Raw genomic sequence first — 14,737 nt, forward strand, 5'->3', positions numbered from 1 at the left:
AAGTGCTTAAATGCTTGAAGCTATGCTTCTTCTGTTATACATTGTAGATATAAATAGTGATTTCTCCTGCAAAAGCTGAAACTGGTGTCAGTTTACTGTACAGTTATTAATACATACGTATGTGTGTGTGTGTTTATATGCGTACACCCCTTTGACGCTAATTCCAACAATACTCTCCTTTCTTCCATCTTTACTTTCCATTCTGTAATTTCTTCACCGTCCTTGTCCTACAATTGGCCAGCATCAACCAGCCAGGGCCCAGCAATGAGTGCCAGGATCCCTGGAAAAAGAGAAAGCTGGAGAGACCCAATGTCATGGTCTCATTTGTAGCTCCTGTCAAAGCTCCATGCCATTCAGCAACTTCCAAATAGGTCTCACTTTGGGGAGTGCTGCTGTCTTTACTTTGAGCAGGTGCTCTGTGCCCAGCGCTGCTGTCTTGTTAGCCCTTGAGAGTTTTTCTCTTAATAGTGTATTTGCTGGAGCACTCTGTTTCTACCTGTTTAAAGCTGTCCCATCTCTCCTGCAGCTTTCTCAAAGTCGCACTGGTCCAAGGAAAAGGGACTTATTCCTCTCACATGTAACAGGAGGAAAGCTCGAAGTAGTGTCACCTAATAAAGATTGATGTTGATGCCTATTGTTGATTGAAAATAGTCTTTGGCCCAGTGGCCAAAGACTATTTTCTGTGCTGGTCCAGTAGGCACCACTCCCCACCCCCGCTGCTGAAATTCAGTAGCAGAAATGTCTGCTGTTCATCATTCCCTACCCACTCCTGGGTAGTGGAACAGTCTTGGTTGAAGCTTACCTCACATCCCCAAAAGCACTTTGAAAACTGTAGTGCATCATACCAACATAGGGCGTTACTACAATGATGTTAGAAACAGCAACCTATTAAAGAGTTAAATTTTTCTGCGTAGATCACACCCGTCCCTATTCATTTATTAATATTCATGTGAACTACTTTGGGACAAATTTGTCTTGTTGTTCCTTGGTATCATTAAGAGGCTACCCATATGATTGCAGAGGGGTACAAAGGAGACTTCAACTTTTCAGGAATATTCCTTCATTTAAAAAATGTGATGAATATTGATTAATTATGGGTACATGTATATTTTTATTGTCATCTATGCTTTTTATTTTATCACTTGTAAATGTTTCCATATTTTTTTTTTTTTTTTTTTTTTTTTTTTTTGAGACAGAGTCTCACTTTGTTGCCCAGGCTAGAGTGAGTGCCGTGGCGTCAGCCTAGCTCACAGCAACCTCAAACTCCTGGGCTGGAGTGATCCTTCTGCCTCAGCCTCCCGGGTAGCTGGGACTACAGGCATGCGCCACCATGCCCGGCTAATTTTTTATATATATATTAGTTGGCCAATTAATTTCTTTCTATTTATAGTAGAGACGGGGTCTCGCTCTTGCTCAGGCTGGTTTTGAACTCCTGACCTTGAGCAATCCGCCCGCCTCGGCCTCCCAAGAGCTAGGATTACAGGCGTGAGCCACAGCGCCCGGCCTGTTTCCATATTTTTTAAAAATCGTCATGAGAAGAACTGCATACCTACTAGGTGGGGCTAAAACATAATTAATGTACAAGAAACAGGATACAATTCTCTTGAATTAATTGGCTCCCAGAGGTAACTTCTAAATCTCCCACATTTACCTTTCTACTTAAAAAATTTTTAATTCGCTAATTTTTCTTAGCATTCCCTGCCCCATTTATGCTAAGGATACCCACTGTACTTATAGCAGCATCATTTATAATAGCAGGCAACTGGGAACAATAGGCACAACATCAAACAGTACTGAGAATGGTAAGTCTAACGAATGAAATTGTGTCAATGAAAATGTTAAATTTTAAATGTGGTGTATCAAATTGCATCTCATACTATAGTTAGAGCAAGGTAATCTTTGTATACATACTATAAATGTGGGGGGGGAGATAAAATTGGGAAAGAATAAGAAGAAAGAACTGCTATACAGTCATAAGGGAATTACGAGTGACTTTAAAAAATATTCTTGTAAAAATTTAAAGTCTATTTCATAATCAAGAAAAATTAATATCTTTATATTTGTATCTTCCTGCTCTTGAGCTTGCCTTTGCTTCCTTTTCTTTTAACTTTGTGCTGTGTTTTGTGACTCTTGAACCTGCTTCTCTAGCATGTGCTCAAGTTTAAATATTTGAAACTATGCTGCTTCTGTTAGAGCTTCTAACTATAAATTCTGCATAAGCTGAAAGTGGGGTCAGTCCTCAAATGCTGGTCCCTTCATCCTTAAATTCCATTCCTCTGCAGTGTGCTGGGTACTGGCACTTCACCATAAGGATCAGCCTCACACTCCCTGATTCTCTCTACCCAGCCCATGTATGGTGAGGAGACCCTATGGGTAAGGAACGCCCTGCTCAATTTCAGCCCTTCTTTTCTGGGCATGGATGGCCCAATCTAAAAATCTGTCTTGGTGCAAAATTAAAAATGATATTCCCAATTCCCTCCTTTGGTGTATTTCATAATTCCTCTTAAGCCACCAAGTTATTCTTTTTTGCCCTTTTACAGTATACTCTGTGCCTTGTGAGTCATTCTCTGGGAACCTTTTGCTTGCTTTGCGGTAATACTTACAGAAAAATCTGGGAATTTAGAAATACTAGTGCTTTCCAATTTCCAGTAGCTTTCATTTTACATTTGAAAATGTCATTGTTAATGTATGTTTATGGATGCCAAAGTATGTGTCAGAAATATAAAATCATGCAGTCGAATGATAAATACTGAGTTAATGAGAGAGGTTTTGATATAATATAAACATTGAGGTGGAAGACAAGTAGAGTCAGTCAGTAGTGCGTGGGCTTTCAGTGGACCGGCAACGCTTTGTCTTTTAAAAGGGGAACAAATATGTTACGATGCTAAAATTTAAATAAGCTCAGTGGTAGACGGATGTGTGTTCCTGTGTTAGTTTCAATTCTCGCCTGTGTGCATGAACAATTCACGATGTTTTTAAAAATGTCATTTTTGAAACTCCTTATTCCATTGTGCAGATCATTCGAACTTTTTCACATCTTTTATTGAAATCTTACAGAAAACATCCGTGAGAGCATTTTGGAAGTGGAAGAGGAGAGGAACTATAGAAAGTGGGGAGCCGAGACATACAGGTTATAGTTAACAGAACAGGAAACAAAGGTTCATATATTAAGAAAGATTCAAAGAGGAACTGAAGTAAGTCCTCTAAAATTACAATAGAGGAACTAAAAATAATGAGATGGCCATATTGGGAGGGAGCAGGGTGAGAGTGAACTATGTTCTCAGCTATCAGAATAGGAAGGAAATCCACAGATAAAGTCAGTCTGATGAATAAAGAAGTGGCGATATGACTGTATTATTTAGAGATAGGGAAGTAACCACCCAGAAGATTTAAAAAAAAAAAAAAAATTTAGGTGTTAAAAAGTTAGACTTGGTCTGGGGTTTGGATGGAAGGTAAAGGTGGGAGGGGGTGCAGCAGCAAAGCATTCTTAACCTTTTACAACAAGCTCTTCCACATTGTTGACATTTTTTATAAAAAAATGTCTGCTTTGATAAAAAAATTTTTTTAAAAAATAACACAATAGTAAAACCATCGCACCCAAGAAAATGTCCTTCTTTAATAATCTGACCATGTGACTATTCACTTCTTGACCTGTGTTGTATACTTGCTAATAAATAATTTATATCTTCATCTTTTAATTAGTTTCCTAAAATTATCCTTATTTCTTTCCGGTATTTTTTCCTTTTTTTCAATTTTTGCTCTCTGCAAACATTTTATAAATGATTTCTCTGTGCAAAAATTTGAAGACTATTTATTCATTTATGGAAAGCTGAGAGAATGTTAAATGAAACAAGGAAGACTCCTAAGATTCAACTGTGTTTAAAGCATGCACCACATATACTCACCAGCAAACTGGTATTAACGGAGCAGCACCTAAGTGGACACATAGGTACTACAGTAATAGGATATTGGGCAGGTGGGAGGGAGGGCGGGTATATACATACATAATGAGTGAGATGTGCACCATCTGGGGGATGGTCATGCTAGAGACTCAGACTTGTGGGGGGAGGGGGAGAAAGGGCTTTTATTGAAACCTTAAAATCTGTACCCCCATAATATGCCGAAATAAATAAAAAAACATGCCTATGACACATAGATACAGAAAGCAGACTTGGGGGCTCAGAGAGGGGGAATGAACAGTAACTGCTAATGCTCGTTTTCTCTGGGGTGGGAGTGGAAATGTTTTGGAATTAAAGTGTGGTGACGGCTACATGTCTCTGTGAATGTACTAAAATCCACCGAATTGTGCACTCTAAAGCTGCGGTCTCCAAGCCCTGGGCCGCAGACTGGTACCAGTTCATGGCCTGTTAGGAACCAGGCCACACAACAGGACGTGAGACATAGGTGAGCAAGCCAAGCATCCTCTGTATTTATAGCCACTCCCCATCACTCACATCACCACATAAGCTCCACTTCCTGTCAGATCACAGTGACATTAGATTCTCATATGAGTGCCAACCCTGCTGTAAACTGCACATTCAAGGGACCGAGGTTGCCTGCTCCTTACGAGAATCTAATGCCTGGAGCTGAAGTGGTGGTGCTGCCTCAGATTATCATTAGCAAAGAAGTTTGACTGCACAATAAATGTAATGAATGCACATCCCAAAACCATTCCCCCCTCCAGTCGGTGGAAAAATTGTCTTCCATGAAACCGGTCCCTGGTACCAAAAAGGTTGGGAACTGCTGCTCTAAAGGAGTGAATTTTATGGCATGTGAAATATCTTAATATAAAAAAAATTGCAAAGGAATAAACTAAAATGATAGTCATTATGTTATACTGGGGGGTATTTTTCTATCTTCTATCTTTCTATTTTCTATCTTCTAAAGTTTTTGTAATGTGATATTATTTTCATGATTTAAGAAATATTTTAAAGTAACATCATTAGCCTAATGTGTGGTACCATCTTCATGCATCCAATTCCATAACACTTTTTATTTTCTCCTACACTCTAGAGTACGTAATTGTTCACATTTTAATCTGTTTTCTTTATAGTGTTAAGTTTGGTGTTACTCTTAAAAATGGTTTCACCATGCTAAGGTTATAAAAACATTTCTGTGAATTTTGTTCCCAGTAGTTTTATAATTTGCTTTTTTTTTTTTTTAAATGCTCAAGTCCTTGATCTATCTGGAATTTAGCTTGCTATATGATTTGTGACAGAATTAACATTATTCTTTCTCCTACTCAATAGCCAGGTTTCATAAACCAATTCATTTTATCTTCATACCAATTTTGTATTCTACCTTTGTGGAATACTAAATATATATATTAATATTTAATACACACAATCTATCTCTAAATTTTCTGGTCTATTCCATTGATTTATTGCCTGTTCCTAAACCAGTACCATGCTGTTAGTATTTATATCTAGCAGAACAAATTCCATCTTGCAATATCTTTTAAATAAATAAATAGAAATCCCACAAATAAGACTTGCATCCAAAGATGCTAAATGACTTGCTCATATATTACTTAGAGACGAAATTCAGAGAATAATCTGAATCTCTTGAATTTAGTCATTTATTCATTCTATTAATAGATTTTTATTGAGTACCTACTATATGCCGGAGGCTGTTCTAGCTTCTAAGGATCCAGCAGTGAAAGAAACACAAAAATCTATGCCTTTATGGAGCAAACATATATTCAACATTTTTATTCATTTTTAAATAGATCAATTTCTGCTACATTTCCCAATTTTTGAGAGATAAATTTTAGTTATTATTTCATAATTATGAGTTGTAATCTTGCATTTCATATTCTACACTTTCTTTTTCCTATACATATATATTTCAAACTCTACAGTTTCTTTTGTTTTTTATGCAAAGCAATCTCTCTCCTCTACACCCAAGTTTGATTTTTGAAACCCCTTTGTAGGAGAATTCATTGTTAAGAAATGTAAGACTTTATGAGGAAAATTAGAGAAATAAAGATCATAATTAAACTAGAAATACATATTACCTTTATCTGTTTATTAAATAAGACAATACATGTGGCACATATTATGTATCTAATATTAGTAATTTATTTCCATTCACTATTTCTTGCTTTGGGGGAACTTTCTAGAACTTCTCTTTTATGAAGTTTTAATAAGGTACATGGTTATTTTATTTTATAACACATAACATATTTTGTAACATATAACACATAACACATTTTATAACACATAATATTCATAATGGGTATTTTTCCCTATTAGTTCTGATTGCTACATTTTTTGTGTTATGACTTAGAGTAGTAGACCTCCACTATCTGCTCCCAAAATGATCCCAAAGAAATGGAGTGACTCGACAGAAGTTAAATACAATTACATACTTGAGCTCCAAAGTTGTACAAATCTGCTTTGCATCTAGCACTCCCACAAGACATATGACCTGGGCAGTTGAGGTGCTCTCTCTAAGTTTGAAAATTGATAAGAATAATGGTACCTGCTTCGTAGGATTGTTGAGAAAATTAGACAAGCTAGAATGTGTAAAATTAACAGCTCAGTGCTTGGCATATCATATGTGCCAAATGTTAGTGAATATTATTCCGAGTTATTTGTTAGAATCATTTCACTGCAAAGAACAGTGGCTCAGTTGGGTGATGGGATCAGGGGTATTGTGAGGATATTCATGGAAATAAGGACTTTAAGGACCTCCTGGAATATCAGGAAAAATCTATTGACCTGGGCCTCTTGAACACTGGAACTCGCTCAGGAGCTAGAAGCATCCAGTGAAGACTCACTAATCTGCTGGTTGGCAATTCAGGAATACCATAAATGTGATGACTCAGCATCCCTCCATCTGTACTATATCCATTCCTATTTCTACTGATTTCTGGACTCTCCTATAAATATCTCGTTCTCAGCTTACCTATGGCTTCTGCTTACTCATAATTGCTCATTCATCCTTTGTGATAACTCAAAACTTCAACTTATTCACAATCTGTCATTTTTTGTGTCACATTTATAGGAGATAGTATCTGCTTGACTTGATAGTATCCCTATTTGAACAGAGGTTCTGTGCTAAACCACCTCCTAGGCCATAAACCCATCTAAAAATTGATTGCCTTTGGACCTCTTAAAAAGGTTCACCTCTTATACTATCAAATTGGCAACACCTGAAGTTTAGAGGGAACACATTCAAACCATACCTTACCCTATTTCAAAATACACAAAATACAGTCACATTCTGACATATTAGGGGTTAAGACTTCAACATCTAAATTTTGGGAGGACAAAACTCAGCCCATAGCCTTGCCTATACTTTAAAATCCATATCAAAATTTTTCTTCTCCTCCAGCAAGTTTCCTGAGCCAAAATTTCACAGTGATTTGGTCCTTCTAGAACTTGTGTAGAAGTTATTATTCTTATCATTCATTGGCAATCAGCCATGTGCTTTCTTGTTTTGTCATATTAAATTATCACATATGATTTATGCTGTTAATTTCTTATGTTCTTTTTTATCTCCCAAATGAGATGAAGACGAACCACACCTCCCACTTTCTGAATCTCCATAATATCTGACACAGCACTTTGCATGTAGTACATTCTCAATATTTAAGTTTGACAGTTTAGTCAGGGTTTTCCCACTTCAGATTCTCCTAATTTCAAACCCTGTGAAAGCTTGCCACCAATTAATTGTTTTCAGTCAGTTTCTAAAAATGTACTTTTTTGGAAAAAAGCCCTGTTCATTCAGGTTAACCAGAACCCATTCAGGTAGCATCAGGGCACTTGTGGAACATGTTTAAGGTTGACCCTGTAGAGGTCAAAACCAACAGAGACTACTGGTAAAGTTTGGATGGGGTAAGGGGAGCCAGTTCAGGAATAGGTTTTTAATAAGATAGTGGTCAGAGGGCAGGTGATGGGGTCCGTATGATTGGCAAGGTGAGTATGGGGCACAGGACAGTCCCAAGTGACAAATCAGGCCTTTGTTAGTGGAGTAGGGAGAAGGTCTTGCTCAGGGGACAGCACCTCAGGTGCATCTGACAGAGAAACTCTGCCTCATTACTGAGCTGCCCTTTTTACTGAGTGCTTCAATGTCCACAAGTGACCCATGGACAACCATCAGAAAGAGGACCCTAGATCCCGAGTCAAATAGGCTTGGTATTACCTGGGAGTTTTAAATGCCGCCAATAATGAATGAGAAGTTGAAGCAACAACTAGGAAGCAATGATAAGATTGGGGCTGGGAATAATCAGACCTGCATCATTCTCGAAAGAATTATGTAGCTCATAACTGAGCTACATAAGGTGGGTAGAAATGAAAAATATAAGCAGAAGGCTAGAAAGCAAGGCGTTTCAGGACGGTGATCCATAAGTGCTGGGCATCCCATCTAGTGTCCCTACTACACAAGTCTGGTCAGATGTTCCCAGAGCGGGAGAGCAGGTGAAGGATGAAGTGGCACAGAAGGATCGCCAAAGGAGATGAATTGAGCAGAAAAAAGAGATGTATCAGAATTGCTTCTCAAACCTGGCTCATCGTCAGAATCTCCAAAGAGGAGATGTAACAACCACAGATTGCTGCATCCCAGTGAGTCTAGGATTAGCAACGGAAGGTCATAAATAGTTGGAGGAAGAGGAATCTGTACTTCCCAGCACTTTCCAGGTTGGAATTCCCTGGCCCTGATGGCCTGTAACCAACATTAATGTTTGCTAGTTGTCCCTAAAGCTGTTGAACAATGGGAGGCTTGGGCCTTTGAGATATTTTATATAAGCATTTCCATCTAATCCTCTTGACAAAAACAAGTTCATTTTTAGTAGGCTGCTTTGAATGAACTAGAGCTCATTCCCTATTAATGTTTTTTCCTGTATTAAGCTACATTGTAACAATTTAATTTTACTTTCATTTAAAAAATTTTAAAGACTTCTGCTTTTAAAACACATGGTTTATGGGGATGGGGAAAAATAAAAGGAAAAATAATTAAATGGTTTGAAAACCTTCGGATAATTGTGGAAGGAAGACCAGGCTTTGAAGACAGCAGGCCAAGATTTGACTCCTGGCACTACCACTTAGCTTACAGCAACCTTGGGTAAGTTGTGTAATTTTTTTGAGTCTCACTTTCCTTATCAATTTATTGTGGGAATTGATGCCAAGCCTGAAGGTGATTACGATCTCCTTGAGGTCATTGTTGCATTCCCAGTCTTTGGCACTCAGTAGTTGCTCACAGCTCATTTGCTGAATGAGCTAATCCCATGTATGTAAACCGAGTAGCACAGCCCCTGCGTAATAAAAGTGTGTTCGTGTTTTTGTGACTGCAAAAACACGAACACACTTTTATTAGCTTTTCTTTTCTTTTTTTTTTTTTTTTTGTCATCATGCTCAACTACGACATGTGCGTGTACTTCACATTTCAAAAAAGGTAAAGGTAAATTGGGAAGGGTGTTGGGATTTGGCAGTGTGGAGTTGAGAGGTGGTCAAAGGGGACTTGATTTTGATTCGTAAATTTAATAATTTTTGCAAGGAAAATATATTCACATATTATTTGTTTAATTAGAAATAATTTAAAAAATGCAAAAGTAAGCTAAAAAAAAAAAAAAACCCTCCCTTGCATCACCCCATGAATACTCTGCCAGCCAGTTTAGGAGTTCATCTTTGATTTTTCACTCATAGTTCTGCCCCCTGCCACCACCACCACATACAGACACCCATAATACACTCTCCACTTTCCATCTAATCAACATATTTTCCTTTCCATTATACAAGCTGCCCTGAATTGCATAACCTGCTTCTGCTGGAGAAATATATGTATCTCTTCTTATACAGCTGCCTTACTCACTCTCATCTACACCCCTTATCTTATCCTGTCCAGAGCCATTCTGATTAATTTATTTAAGACTCTTATCTTATCTCACTGTGAAAGACTCTGGTTGCCACATCTCTTTTTCTCAACAGTGCACACTCACAGTGTGGTGTGACATGGCAACCTCCTAATTCTTTGCTGCCTTTTATTTTAAAAGATATTTTTGTTTGTTTTATTAATAAATTCAGGTCAGTACTTATTGTCTTTAAAAGATTTCTATCCTGAATAATTATTTTCTGTTTTAACATACAGACTTCTTGAAGTACAGTTTATTTGTCCCAATTACAATTTTATTTCTTTTTAATTTGTGCTGTTTGATTTTATTCTGAAGTTGGCTAATTTAAATTTCTTTTTAATTTTTTTTTTATTTCAGCACAGCATGGGAATACAAATGTTTAGGTTACATATATTGCCCTTGCCCCATCCAAGTCAGAGCTTCAAGCATGTCCATCCCCCCTCTCTGTTGCCTTATAGCTCCCTTTTTTTTAAAAAAAAAAAAAACCCGAAAATGAAGTTTATTGAGGAACAGAAAGATAGGTTTACAGAACAAGATATGTTTGCCACAGACCACGAACAGGCCCCTTGTCGTGACAAAAAGGCCTCCAAGCTCCCTTTTTGACAGCCGTCAGTCCAAAATTCTCTGCCTAGCTGGCAGGACCCCCTGGGATCGGGCTTCACTTGACCGAATGCTGTCTTGCCAGCAGTAGACTCCTCGGCTCCTCTAGTGAATGAGAAACTCCTTGCCAGTGGAGCTAAGTCTTCAAACCGTGTATGTCTCTTTTGCCCAACAGTGCCCCTCATGATGGAAATGCTCTCATACTCCCACTGAATGAACGAAACGGGAGGTTTGATCTCGTATTAAAAAACAAAATTGGTTCGACCTCTACATTTTGTCTGCAACAAGTAGAAGTCGTGGTCAAGAAGTAGCTTCCCATTTTTGAAAGGGGTAATTTCCCAATTGCATACTATTTTTGAAGGTCATCTCTAACCTCTAATGAGGTTTTTAAAATGTTAAGGTTTAAACTTTTCTTGGCCACGTACTTAAACCCATACTGAATTCTGGGGGTGCCCTTTGCTTTCCCTTTATTAATTTGGCTCAAGACATCTTTAACACTTCTCTGTTTGCTGGTGTAGAACATGCTGATTTTATAGCTTATTCTCAGTGACAACTAAATGATTCCTTGGGAATATTTACTGGAGAGAGAAATTTCAACATCTTACCAAGAGTTTTTATGTTTATTTGGTTTGGTTTTTGAGGGGTGGGGAAGTATTGCTTAGTAAAAGCCATTAGCTTTGGAATTAGACCTGATTTTGAATCCTGGATTTGCCATTTACTAGTTGTGTGTCTGTGGACTACTTATTTCACTTTCCTAAGCCTCATTTTCTCATCTATAAAATGAAGATAAATAAGAAAAAACTGTCCACATATGACTATTTATAAGGATTAAATGAGAAAATGATGTTAAGGACAGCCCAGAAATAAAAAATGAGACATTCTTCCTGCTTTTATTGTGTACACGTGTGTGTGTGTGTGTGTGTGTGTGTGTATTCCTTTTACTATCTCTGTATATTTAGCTGTGCAAACTATGGTGATATAAGTTACTGGCAGTACCTGTGCTGTTCCATGTTAATCACTCAACTAAAGTCTTTATTAAATATTCCCAGCACTCGGTACTTTGAGGAACTCAGAAATACTGTATAAAAAGCAGTCCTTATGGGAAGTTTATATGAGGCAGTAGAGACATAGGTAACAAAGGGCAGCTGTAAATAATCAGCATATCAAGGTACAAACTGTGGACTACAGATCAGTGGTTCTCAGCCTGCTCTCAGACAGGACACACCTAAGGGATGGTGATTCACAAGGCCACACTCCCCTGTTAAGCTCAGTTTCTGGTGTGTCAACAAATGCTCACAGTGCCCTATTATTCTCACTCAGGATTGAAAGAAAGTGTAGTGTTAGGGTAAGGATAGCTCTCAAGTCAATCTTTTTTAAAAAAGCATATCATTAGCAAACTTCTGCATTTTCACTGCTATTGGGTACAAATGATTTGTTTGAGGTTGAAAAACAGAGTCAGAAAAGGGCTACAAACTAAAATGCCTGTGGGGCCAGACTGCTAAATGAATGAGGTGAACTGAATGTGAGAACCCACAGGAAGCCATTGGGAAGACCTCGGTGCACAAGAGCATGCTTGCGCTCACGTGTGTGTATGTGTGTGTATGTGTGTGTGCGTGTGTGTGCTTACCTTCTAAACACATGTGTGTTCACGGGCTCCAGGGAATCACAGGACTGATATTGCCAGCTCCTCTAGTGTCTCAAAAAAGCCAGAAGTATGGAATTTTATGTGAAATCTCTGGATTTTAAAGTTGATTCAAACAATTTTAAAACCGTATGAGGCAAATCAAACACACCTGCTGTTTATAAGACCTATAAACAGCTGTCAGTTAGTGGCTAAACTCTTTGAGACCAAATTTGACTGCATATTTTTGTTAGTAAAAAAAAACTTTGAACATGCAATTCAGAATATAATTTCTAAATGATATGCATGTACTCAAAATCTATGAATTAAATATTTATAATGCCTTCTTTCTCTTAGAAAAAAAGTAAATATAAATAGATGTTCTCACATTTCCCTTCGACACCCTAGGGGATCCTCGTGGGTGTGCAGCATTGTGGAGACCAGTGCTTGGACCACGGGTGCTGTAGGAGTTGGGGGACAGGGGGACCTAAAGAAATGAAAGTCTGTCCGTCTTTCCTGCTCCCCCACTCCTGACACACAAGTTCCCAGTTCCCTCCCCAAAGCAGCCACTATAACTAGCTGGACTTTTTTTCTGTGTATATTTTTAATTATTTATTAATTTATTCAAAAGAAATGTATTAATAGCTACTATGCACCAAACTCTGTTTTAGGTGCTTGGGGACAAATCTGGCTGCCGCTATGGGACTTTACCTTCTGTTGGGGGAGACAGCTAAACAAGTAAATTTTTTTTTTTTTTTTTTGAGACAGAGTCTCACTTTGTTGCCCAGGCTAGAGTGAGTGCCGTGGCATCAGCCTAGCTCACAGCAACCTCAAACTCCTGGGCTCAAGCGATCCTCCTGCCTCAGCCTCCCGAGTAGCTGGGACTACAGGCATACGCCACCATGCCCGGCTAATTTTTTATATATATATTAGTTGGCCAATTAATTTCTCTCTATTTTTTATAGTAGAGAAAGAGGTCTCGCTCTTGCTCAGGCTGGTTTCGAACTCCCGACCTCGAGCAATCTGCCCGCCTTGGCCTCCCAGAGTGCTAGGATTACAGGCGTGAGCCACCTCACCCGGCCCTAAACAACTAAATATTAATTATATAATTAAAGGTCAAGTGGTGATAAGTGCCACAAGGAAAAATAAATCCGGTACAATGATAAGCAGGTAGTGTGTGGGGAGGGAGGGTGCAGAGAGAGGACCTAGACACAGCCTTTCCGAGGAGACGGCCTTTGAGCAGAGGGCTGAGTAAGAAGCTGCCTGGCAGATATCCGGGGAAGCAGTCTGGGTAGAGGGGCCATGAGTTTCAGAGAGTGTGGGGTAAGAATGAACTAGAACAAGATGAGTAAGAGGCCAGAACCACATCACGTGAGGCTATAGAGGCCCTACTGAAGAGTCAGTCTCGTTTTATTTGACATGCTGGGGGAAAAAATACTCTAAGGGTTTTGAACAAAAGGGTGATGTGATTTGTTTGTTTTTTAACTGGGATACGTGGGCTGCTGTGTGGAGACTGGACTGAGGGTAGAAGCAGGGAGGCCAGGAAAGCCGTGAGAAGGAATCCTGCCCTAGTGTCGGCAAGAAGTAACGGCGTTCCTAAGTGTGGGAGTGATGAAGGGGCGAGTTACGGTTGGAATCAGGATTTGTTCGGCAGGTAGACTCAAAGAGCTTGCCGATGACTCATTCTAGGCACATACAAACATATATCTATACTTGCCACTCCTCCTCCATTTTAAAAACACAAATAATAGCTCACTACACAAGCTATTTTGCATTTTGCTACTTTGTTCCCCACTTAATAGCAGACAGATCTTTGCAGTATCTACTGCGAGAATAAAGACTACTCCCAGCAATCAGACTGTTGGCATTACAAGAAAATGTGGACATCACTCTGAAGGGACGCACGGTCATTGTGAAGGGTCCCAGAGGAACTCTGCGGAGGGACTTCAATCATGTCAATGTAGAAACTCAAGTCTCCTTGGAAAGAGAAAGAAGGGGCCCCCGTTGACAAATGATGGGGAAATAGAAAGGAAGTAGCCAGTGTTCGCACTATTTGTCATGCACAGAACATGATCAAGGGTGTTACAGTGGGCTTCCGTTGCAAGATGAGGTCTATGTATGCTCCTTTCCCCAGCAATGTGTTTGTTATCCAGGAGAAGGGGTCTCTTGTTGAAATATGATATTTCTTGGGTGAAAAACACATCCAGAGGATTCAGATGAGGCCAGCCGTTGCTCGTTCAGTATCTCAAGCTCAGAAAGATGAGTAAATCCTTGAAGGAAGTGACATTGAGCTTGTTTCCAAGTCAGCTGCTTTGATTCAGCAAGCCACAGCAGTTAAAAACACACATAGCAGTCTCATCTGGAGGCTCGACTATTAAAACAACAACAGTTATCTCAGAAAATTGGGGGATGGTATCTAGGTCTCTGAAAAAGGAACAGTTCAGCTGGCTGATGAATAAGATCTAAGAGTTGTCCAGCTGCCAGATGCTTTCTAAGACCTATTTGCAAGTATCAGTATTTTCATGCCAGATTTCTTTTGTTATGAATAGATGTTGACAAGTTTATATTTTCTCATATCTTCATTTTCACCCAGTTAGTGGATGGCAAAACCAGTTTTATTCCTAGATCCCCGGCCCGCTAGTCTGCTATTCCTATTTTCTGTC

The 14,737-nt window shown here is 38.9% G+C and overlaps 1 pseudogene; it reads left to right on the plus strand.

The window, feature by feature from the left end:
* Window positions 1–9,367: 9,367 nt before the first annotated feature.
* LOC105857248 (large ribosomal subunit protein uL6 pseudogene) lies at window positions 9,368–14,533 on the plus strand (annotated as a pseudogene).
* The last annotated feature ends 204 nt before the right edge of the window (window positions 14,534–14,737 follow it).

The sequence above is a fragment of the Microcebus murinus genome, chromosome 8, assembly GCF_040939455.1.
Source record: "Microcebus murinus isolate Inina chromosome 8, M.murinus_Inina_mat1.0, whole genome shotgun sequence".
Classification (NCBI taxonomy): domain Eukaryota; kingdom Metazoa; phylum Chordata; class Mammalia; order Primates; family Cheirogaleidae; genus Microcebus; species Microcebus murinus.